Source organism: Arvicola amphibius, chromosome 10, assembly GCF_903992535.2.
Source record: "Arvicola amphibius chromosome 10, mArvAmp1.2, whole genome shotgun sequence".
In the NCBI taxonomy this organism is placed as follows: Eukaryota; Metazoa; Chordata; class Mammalia; order Rodentia; family Cricetidae; genus Arvicola; species Arvicola amphibius.
This window is the reverse complement of record NC_052056.1, coordinates 26,231,311-26,240,896: the sequence shown is the minus strand read 5'-3', so window position 1 is coordinate 26,240,896 and position 9,586 is coordinate 26,231,311.

Sequence of the window (9,586 nt, the reverse complement as noted above, 5' to 3'; positions counted from 1 at the left end):
AAAGCTAGCACATGCAAAAAAGTAGGCTTTGTTGCATGTAATTCCTGATATGATTTACTGAATCATAAGCTGTAACTGTCCTGATTCAGAAAAATTGACCTGAAGATCTTAATAATGATTTGCCTTGCTTCCCCTACCTACCTTTTACTATAGTAATGATAGCTAAAAGGTGTTACTTGAATTGGAAGCTTTAGGGGCTCCATAATTTTGTTACTCAGGCACAGGTTTTACATTTCTTCCATCTTATTTATTTTAAACTTTTTATTTATTCTTTATATCTTTCACATCATGTATTTTGATCCCATTCATTCCCATCTTTATGTATCCACTCTCTGCCCTTGCAATACCCCCCCCCCCCAAAATGTAAGAGGAAAAAGAATAAAGAAAATGGGGGAACATTACAGAAGCAGTAGTGTGACATAGTGAGTCACACAGTAAACTCTGCTGTCCATATATCTACTTGCAAGTAAGTGTCCATTGCAAAGAGTCATTGGATTGGAGGTCTCTGGTTTCTGCTACACCATTGAAGCTGAGTCCTCATTGGAGGAACTCCTCTTGGCTATCCTCCTGTTTCCCTTATTATTGAAATCCTGCAGCATATCACATATGGGGTAAATACTGGAGTGGGTCAACTCCTAACTCTGGTTCTAGGCCTGGGTGGTTGCAGCCTGCCAGCTATCCCTTGTCCTCACCATCAGGCTAAGCTCTGTATATCCTGTATTTTGGCTTGGTACTTTTATGAATAAGGTTCCTTCTTCCCAAATATATATAAAACAAAGGTATTGCTCCTAGACCTTTGTACCATTTTCTTCATTTAGAAACATTTTTCAAATACGACATATTCTTATAAAGTTACGTTTAGCAATTTGCTTATTTATTCATCATGTTTTTGGTTTCTTTTCCATGTTTTTAAGTTTTAGATATTTTTGGTGCTCTTTTTCCACACTGTAAATTTTCATTTCAGACATTGTACCTTTCATTTCTATAAACATGATGTGTCTCTTTTTCTTCAATATTTCTACTTAACTTTTTTTCCTCATTTTTTTATTAAAAATTTCCATCTCCTCTCCTCCTCCTCCCCTTCCCTCCCCTCCCTTCCATCCATACCCCCACTCCCTCCCTCTCCAGGCCAAAGAGCCATCAGGGTTCCCTTCACTATGTTAAGTCCAAGGTCCTCCCAACTCCCCCCAGGTCCAGGAAGGTGAGCAACCAAACTGACAAGGCTCACACAGAGACCGTCCATGCCGCAGAGTCCAAGCCCATCGCCATTGTCCTTGGTTTCTCAGTCATCCTCCACTGTCAGCCACATTCAGAGAGTCCGGTTTGGTCGCATGTTCCATCAGTCCCATTCCAACTGGAGTTGGTGATCTCCCGTTAGTTCTGTCCCACCGTCTCAGTGGGTGAACGCACCCCTCAAGGTCCTGACTTTCTTTCTCATGTTCTCCCTCCTTCTGCTCCTCATCAGGACCTTGGGAGCTCAGTCCGGTGCTCAATGTGGGGCTCTGTCTCTATCTCCATCCATCGCCAGGTGAAGGTTCTTCTTATTATCTTCTCAAGGATCACGAATTATAGGCTCGATGTCCTTTATTTATGGCTAGAAACCGATTATGAGTGAGTACATCCCATGTTCATCTTTTTGGGTCTGGGTTACCTCACTTAGAATAGTGTTTTCTATTTCCATCCATTTGCATGCAAAATTCAAGATGTCATTGTTTTTTATCGCTGAGTAGTATTCTAATATGTATGTATTCCACAGTTTCTTCATCCATTCTTCCATTGAAGGGCATCTAGGTTGTTTCCAGGTTCTGACTATTACAAATAATGCTGCTATGAACATAATTGAACAAATGCTTTTGCAGTATGATTGGGCATCTCTTGGGTAAATTCCCCAAAGTGGAATTGCTGGGTCCTGGGGTAGGTTGATCCCGAATTTCCTGAGAAATCGCCACACTGCTTTCCAAAGTAGTTGCACAAGTTTGCATTCCCACCAGCAATGGATGAGTGGACCCCTTACTCCACAACCTCTCCAGCAAAGGCTATCATTGGTGTTTTTGATTTTAGCTAATCTGACAGGTGTAAGATGGTATCTCTAAGTTGTTTGGACTTGCATTTCCCTGATAGCTAAGGAGGTTGAGCATGACCTTAAGTGTCTTTTGGCCATTTGAACTTCTTCTGTTGAGAATTCTCTGTTCAGTTCAGAGCCCCATTTTTTAAATGGGTTAATTAGCATTTTAAAGTCTAGTCTTTGAGAACCGTATATATTTTAGAGATGATATTTGTCAGTATCAGTGTTGGTGAAGATCTGGAATTTAAGCATCCTAACTGCCTTGATATCCTTGATTCTGCTAAATCCTACACCTGTGTCAGTTGTAAGTTTTGAATGATAGTTTCCTCAATTGTGTGTTCTTGCGTCATGACATAATTGAGTACCAGACCTCATGGATTTTCCTGGTTGAGTAAATATTTTCATATTTCCATAAATATTTCTAACTTTTGTACTTGTACGCATGTAAATTATACAAAGAAAGATAGTTTAGGGTCTTAAAGTTGTAACTTGTTAGGTATTTCCAGAAAAATAAGTATTCTAATCCTAACTATTCCTTGGTGCAGAGAAAAGGATTTTCTGACAAAGCTATGATGTACTACAAAATTGACGAGTTTTCTTATCTGGCTATAAAGAATAGGTACTTTTTACAGGCTCTGTATGAATATTAAGCACTGTTCCCTTTAATTCCTTCGGATGGTTCTTTCAAAACTTGCAGAAGTTTTATTTTTCAAATGCACACATTGAACAGCATTACACTGAGTACTCAGTAGGGAATTTCATTATAATTCTGGGAGTCTTTCTCTGTGTAGGTCTCTTCTTTGCGGTATTGTGTTATGAAGTCTAGGCTGCCTGTTCTACACTCCAGCTTTCATCTTGAAGCATCCTCCAGATCCTCTTCCCTGACTGTTGACAGGGATTTCCTTATTTCATCTCCATCTATTTGGAATAACCATTTTTGCCTGATGCCAAAGGCCAAATGTTTAATGCTTGGGATTAAATCCTTCCACTGTCCTTTTATTTCCACTAGAAACTAATTGATAGCCACTGTTAGTAATCAACAGAGCCCTTAGGAAGATTAAGAAACTAAACACAATTATACAGGAAATCCACCTATGCACCTGGATAAAAATCTCAGTATTTGGAAGATTGAGGCTAGAGGATCAGAAATTCAAGATCAAAGCCTGCCTCAGCTATAGAGATCTTCTTTCAAAACAAAATAAAACAAAATTCTCAGGCTGAATATTGAAACAATTTCACACAACTGATGCATACATACATATGCCTCTATATAATTAAAATATATTCTCCTACTCTGGACAATATTAATTTTAATGAGTGAGAAACTTATTCCCAATAATGTGCACTAGGAAAAGTAAGGAAAAATACAAACCTGAACACTGCAGGAATGCCTGTCATTTAATAAGTAGTGATAACTTCACAGAAATATATGCCTTACATCCATCCTCCAGAATCCTTTTATATTAGACCTATTCTTAGATCTTTTTCTACCTCATCCCACTAAGGAGAAGTTTTGAACTTTCTCTGTCAAACAACTTTTTTATTTTAGATCAAATGCACAATGTAACTAATAGAATATTGAGTTGGGTAAAATAATAAACCTTGTGAAATAATTCAATCTTTTAGACCTAGGAAATTCTAGCTTCCCAAATGAGAGTTAGTTTAGCAGGTATTTGTGAATAGAGGCATGCAGAAATAGCTGCAAGTCTACTTATCTCTGAAAAGATTTCAAAAGAAGTTTTGATATAAGTAAACTTACACCCACAATATTAATTCTAAGAGTAGAAACTCTGCAGAAAATTAACCTTTAGCATTCAACATGAAGTGCAGCATTCTAGGGCTCATTACCTGCTCCTTAAAGAGTAAGCTGTTTGATGGTTAACATGTCCTAATACAAATCTTGGAAAATATAAAACTTCTTGTTAGAATAAAAATATGTGGAAGGTAAGAGCAAAAGACTTAGTTCTTATTTTTAAAAAGTCAAATTTAAGTTGCTTGTTTGTTTAAATAATTTATCCTCACAAAAATTTGTATTTGCTAATAAACATAAGTGTTATACAGATAAGATGAGGAATTCGTATTGCAATTATTTTTAGAATCAATAATCTGGGAAATATGATCTCAATATGTCAAAAATTTAATTCTTACAGTCCTGGACATTTATCTGTTATTCTCTATGTTTCATTCAAGTCTGTGTTTTAAAGTTCTTAGTATATAACCTAGAGAGTCACTTTTCTTTCTTCTATTTTTCACCCACTGAAGATCAAGTTATTGGCAAAGTACAAAATGGTAATTAAAAATTTCTAGTCCAGTGCCAGGCACACATTGTTCTTTTAATGAATCAGATTATCTCAACATTGTAAGGATTAATTAGGTACTTGTAGAAGTTCCTCTAAATTTCTCTGAACACTCTGCGACCAGATAACTAAGAGATAGTGTTATAAACTCAAAGGGTTAATAGAAGCTCAGAAATCCATTATACTCAATTCCACCAGAAGAGACAGAAAGTTTTGATTAACTACAGCATTAAAATATTATTATAGGTTTTCATTTAAACATCATCTAAAGGTTGAGTAAGGTCTGAATATCATTGGGGGAAAATGGATAGCAAGTACTGTATTTTTTTTTCTTCTAGGAAAAATAAAAAATTAGACAAATACAACATTTGTAATACAAGATTATAGTTTCTCTGCAAAATAAGTAGACATAAAGATTTTAACAGGTGATAGTATACTAATTAATTTACAAACGTATACTAATTAATTTACAATAATTTTTAAAGAAAAGTTTTCACAACAGTCCAGGGTTCTCATATGCCCTTTGTTCAACTTCTAATGCTAGCATCCTTATTTAACAAAATAAAGAATTTAATATTTATATAATACCACTAACTGAACTGGAAGCTTTAAACATTATTCTGTTATTGGGATGCATTCCAGGATGCTCTTTCATAGCTTTCCTCTGTGCCTAGTTTTCCATCATTGGCAGCTGTAAGTCTTTCTTTGCTTTCCACACAAAATCTTGATGAATTTTAAGTGTACTGAACAGGAATTTCATAGAATCTCTTTCAGTTTAGTCCTGCATGCTATCACATGATTAGAAACACTGAAGGGATTTAGGAAAGAGCATCTCAAAGGCAGAAGGCCTTTCTCACCACTTCATATGAAGGGTGCATCAAGTCCAAGTATGACAATGTTATGAACTTGATCATGTGGCTAATGTATAGTTTGGAAGATTTCTCCACTGTTGATCTTTTGATGTTCTATTATCTGAATGTAACTAAGTCTAGCCCACATTCAAGCACAAAAGATTAAGCATTACTTCCTGAAGAAAGGAGACTATAAATTATTTGGAAATTTTTAAGAAGGCAAGCTCTTTCCTTTATCTCCTGGTTTATTTAATCAATCATTTCTATAAGGATGCACTTATACAGTTACTTTATGTTACCAATTGGTTGCTCTCCAATATTCTTGTTGGCTGTAGAAATGACTCAGCATTTAAAATTGCATATTGCTCTAGCAGAAGACTCAAGTTAGGTTCCAAGAACCCATGCTCTGTAGCTCACAACTGCCTGTAATACCAACACCAGAGAATCTGAGGTGTTGGGGCAGCTGACCACTCCTTTGTTTGAGGGGCGTGGCCACCCCAGGGGCAGAGGATATCTTTAAAAGAACTGGGTTTGGGGTAGGCCGGCCCCTTTTTCCCTTTTCCTCTTGGTTCGCATAAGTTTATCCCATTTTTCTCCCTTTATTAAAACTGATTTATTCTAAAAGGACTATTTTTGGTTATTTCCAAATTCCTCCAACTGCCGCTACACTGAGGCCCTCGTTTAGAGTCTGAGGGTACCTGCATACATGTTCTCATGCATTCGCGCGCAGAAACACACACACATATACATCAGTTTTAAAACTTTGAATTTTAAGGCAGAACTTCTACTGCCATTTTCTGAAACTACTTTAATTTCTAACTCCTTTTAAAAAATTTATCCTTAGACCCATGGAAAAATGTAGGTTTTAACCAAGCTTACTCTGTGCTGTATATGGAAATCTACAAATGGTCAAAATGCAGAGAACAATGGACTGTGAGATGCCCAACCACAACTGATACCTCCTCAGTGCAACTCCTGTGCCCAAGGCTTCAAGAACATCACACAAGAGTGGGCAGAAGTTTGTAAGAGCCAGGTGATCAGGACATCTGCAGTGGGATAGTGTTTTCTATATTTGACAGAGAAGCTGCATCTAAGAAGTCTTAAAATCATGGCCACCTAAACAAAACCCTCATACAATACCGGTGATGATAGGGTAAATCTCACAGTGTAGAATGGGAGCTGCGGGCTGCTTCCTGCCACCTGGCTAGTTTTACATGAAATAATTACACAGAAACTGTATTCTTTTAAACACTGCTTGGCCCATTAGCTCTAGCCTCTTATTGGCTAATTTTCACATCTTGATTAAGCCATTTCTAATAATCTTTGTAGCACCACGAGGTGGTGGCTTACCAGAAAAGATTCTAGCCTAAATCCATCTTGGGTAGGAGAAGCGTGGCTACTGACTCACTTCCCTTCTTCCCAGCATTCTATTCTTTCTACTCCACCTACCTAATTTTCTGTCCTATCAAAGGGCCAAGGCAGTTTCTTTATTTAACCAATGAAATCAACACAAAACAGAAGACCCACCTACATCATCACAGGACCCCACCCTTAGGTACAGAACCACAGACAATTAATTAATGGCTACTAAGAGGGGTTTAATTGACTTTTTCTAGGGATGGGTCCCCTGATGATGGTTATTCAGTCCCAAGTGGTCTGCCTTAAATACATATACAGGCAAAAAAATTAAATGGACTCAGCAGAGTGCATATGTATATATACATATATGCATGTATGTATAAATGTACGTGTGTGCATGTATGCGTGTGTGTGTACAATAATAATTAAAGAAAAGGCCATAAGTTTGAGGGGAATTGGGGCATGGGAGAGGTTTGATGGATAGAAGTGTTGGGAATGATGTAAATAGAGTATTCATGTATGAAATACTCAAAAATAAATAAAAAATGAAAACAAATCTTTTTAAATTAAAAGATCCCTAAATTTTTGTGTATCTTTTAACTTTTCTACCTGACCCCAGAATTGGCTATTTTCTTTAACTGGAAATGGTGTATAGAAGCTATGTTGAGTATACTTATTGTCTTAGTTCCCTTTCTATTGCTGTGAAGAGACGCCATGACCAAGGTAACCTTATAAGGAAGCATTGAATTGGGAACTTGCTTACAGTTTCAGAGGATGAGTTCATGATCATCATGCTTGGAAACATGTCAGAGGGCAGGCAGGCATGGTGCTCAAGCAAAGCAGAGAGATTACATCTGATCTGTAGGCATGAGATAGAGAAAGTGAGTAAGAGTGGTGTGGGGGCACCTCTAGTGACACAACTCCTTTAACAAGACCACACCCCCTCAGTCTTACCAAAAGGCTGGGGACTATGATCTCAAGGAGAGTGTTCTCATTCAAAACACCACATTTGTTCAGGGGGTTTCCTGGCTTTTCTACTGTTTGGGAGACTGAGATCAAGAATATATGTGTTGTGCAAACTGAGGTTTGCATACAGACCCAAATGAACCTATTTTCAACATTTGTTTCTCATGTGTTTACACTTGTATTCCACCAGATTATATAGCTATTCCTGTTTAATTCAGCATAGATGGCCCCTGTTACCTTCCTCCTACTGCTTCTTTGCAACTTCTGTTTTGGATGAAGAAGCCTAGTGTAGATTGTCTACAATTTACTCACTTATTTTTTTCAACCATGATATATATATATATATATATATATATATATATATATATATATGCAAAGGGTCTTAAGTGTTCCCACCCACATTCAGTAAAAAATGAATTTACCAGTTCCAGCACAGTTTTATATACTGTTCTTTATGTTTTTATCTACTATCCAGTTAAAACATTGTTTCAAAGTTAACTCAGATCTCCCTCTTTTTTTTATTAAATAATGTAGTATAATTATATATATATATATATATATATATATATATATATATACATATACACATTTGCTGAAGTATTGCTCAGTGAGAGACTCTATGCTTACAATAGTGAAGTCTTGCATTTGTTCCTTAAGTACTCAACCACAAGGATAAAGAAAGAATGTAATAGTTCTCTTGTGTAGAATATACAGAATATAGCCAAGATAAAACACCTCTGGCTCTCCTAAATTAATGAGCTGTTTTGGGTTGGTACTCCCCCAGTGCTGATTTTACAATCACTGGAACTCATTTTAAAGACTGACATCAAGAGATGTGTTAGTTTACAGTCTATCAAAATAAATTGCCATCACTTGGGTGGCTTGAAACAACAGAACCACTCTTTCACAGTTCTGACCCAAAGCCTGAAATTAAAATGTTGTCAGTACTCTTCTTCCTCTGGAGGTTTTAGGGGAGAAGTTACTCTTTGCTTCTCCCGGCTTTTCAACCTGTGATTGCATCATTGCAATCATGAGCTTCAGCCATACTGTTGCATCTTCTCTGTGCTCTTTATGGCCACCTAAAACTCCTTATCATTACCATTATTTATTAGTATCAGAGAGGTTGTTCCTTTGGTGACACCGCTCCATAAATGTGTGTGTGTGTGTGGGTGTGTGTGTGTGTAATCTCCGCAGGCTCTGAATATTAGAATATGCTTAAACCTCTTGGAGAATGATCAATGTCCATTTGTTTTTTTTGTGAAATCGATACAAATCTAGACCTAATTAGGAAGAGGGAACCTCAACTGAGAAAGTACTGCTAGCACAGTGGTTCCCAACCTGTAGGCCATGACCCTAATGGCAAACCTCTATCTCCAAAAATATTTACATTAAGATTCTAAGAGTAGCAAAATTATAACTATGAAGTAGAAACAAAAATCATTTTATGGTTGGGGGTCACCACAGCATGAAGAACTGTATTAAGGAGCTGTACATTAGTAAGATTGTAACCACTGCTCTAACAGATTGCCTACAGGCAAGTCTGTAGGGTATTTTCTGGATTAATATAGGAGGGCCCAGTCTACTGAAAAGTATCATCCTACAACCTGTGGTCTTATGGTGTATAAGAAAGCAAAGTGAGCAAGCCTTGGAGAGCAGCCCAGCCAGCCGCATTCCTCCATGGATTTTCTCTCAGTTTGTGCCTTTAGGTTCCTTCCTTGAGCTTCTGCTTCAACTTCCTTCATAAAGGACTGTAACTGTACAATGAAATAAACCCTTTCCTCCCCAACTTGCCACTAGGCAATGTTTAATGACAAGAAAAACAGCAAACAAACAAAAACTGAACTAAGAAAATCATTCAAACTGCCACAGTGGAAGTCAGCACTTGCAGGGTTTGTTTTTTATTCCTTGTATCAAGTTCTCTACATTGAGCTTTCATCTCTGAGCTCTGTATCTTAACTTTTATATGAATAATTTTCCCCATTGACATGAGCACATTTTATAGGCATCAGATTTCTTCCAGATTGATTTCCAAGGGCTTGGAGCTTTAC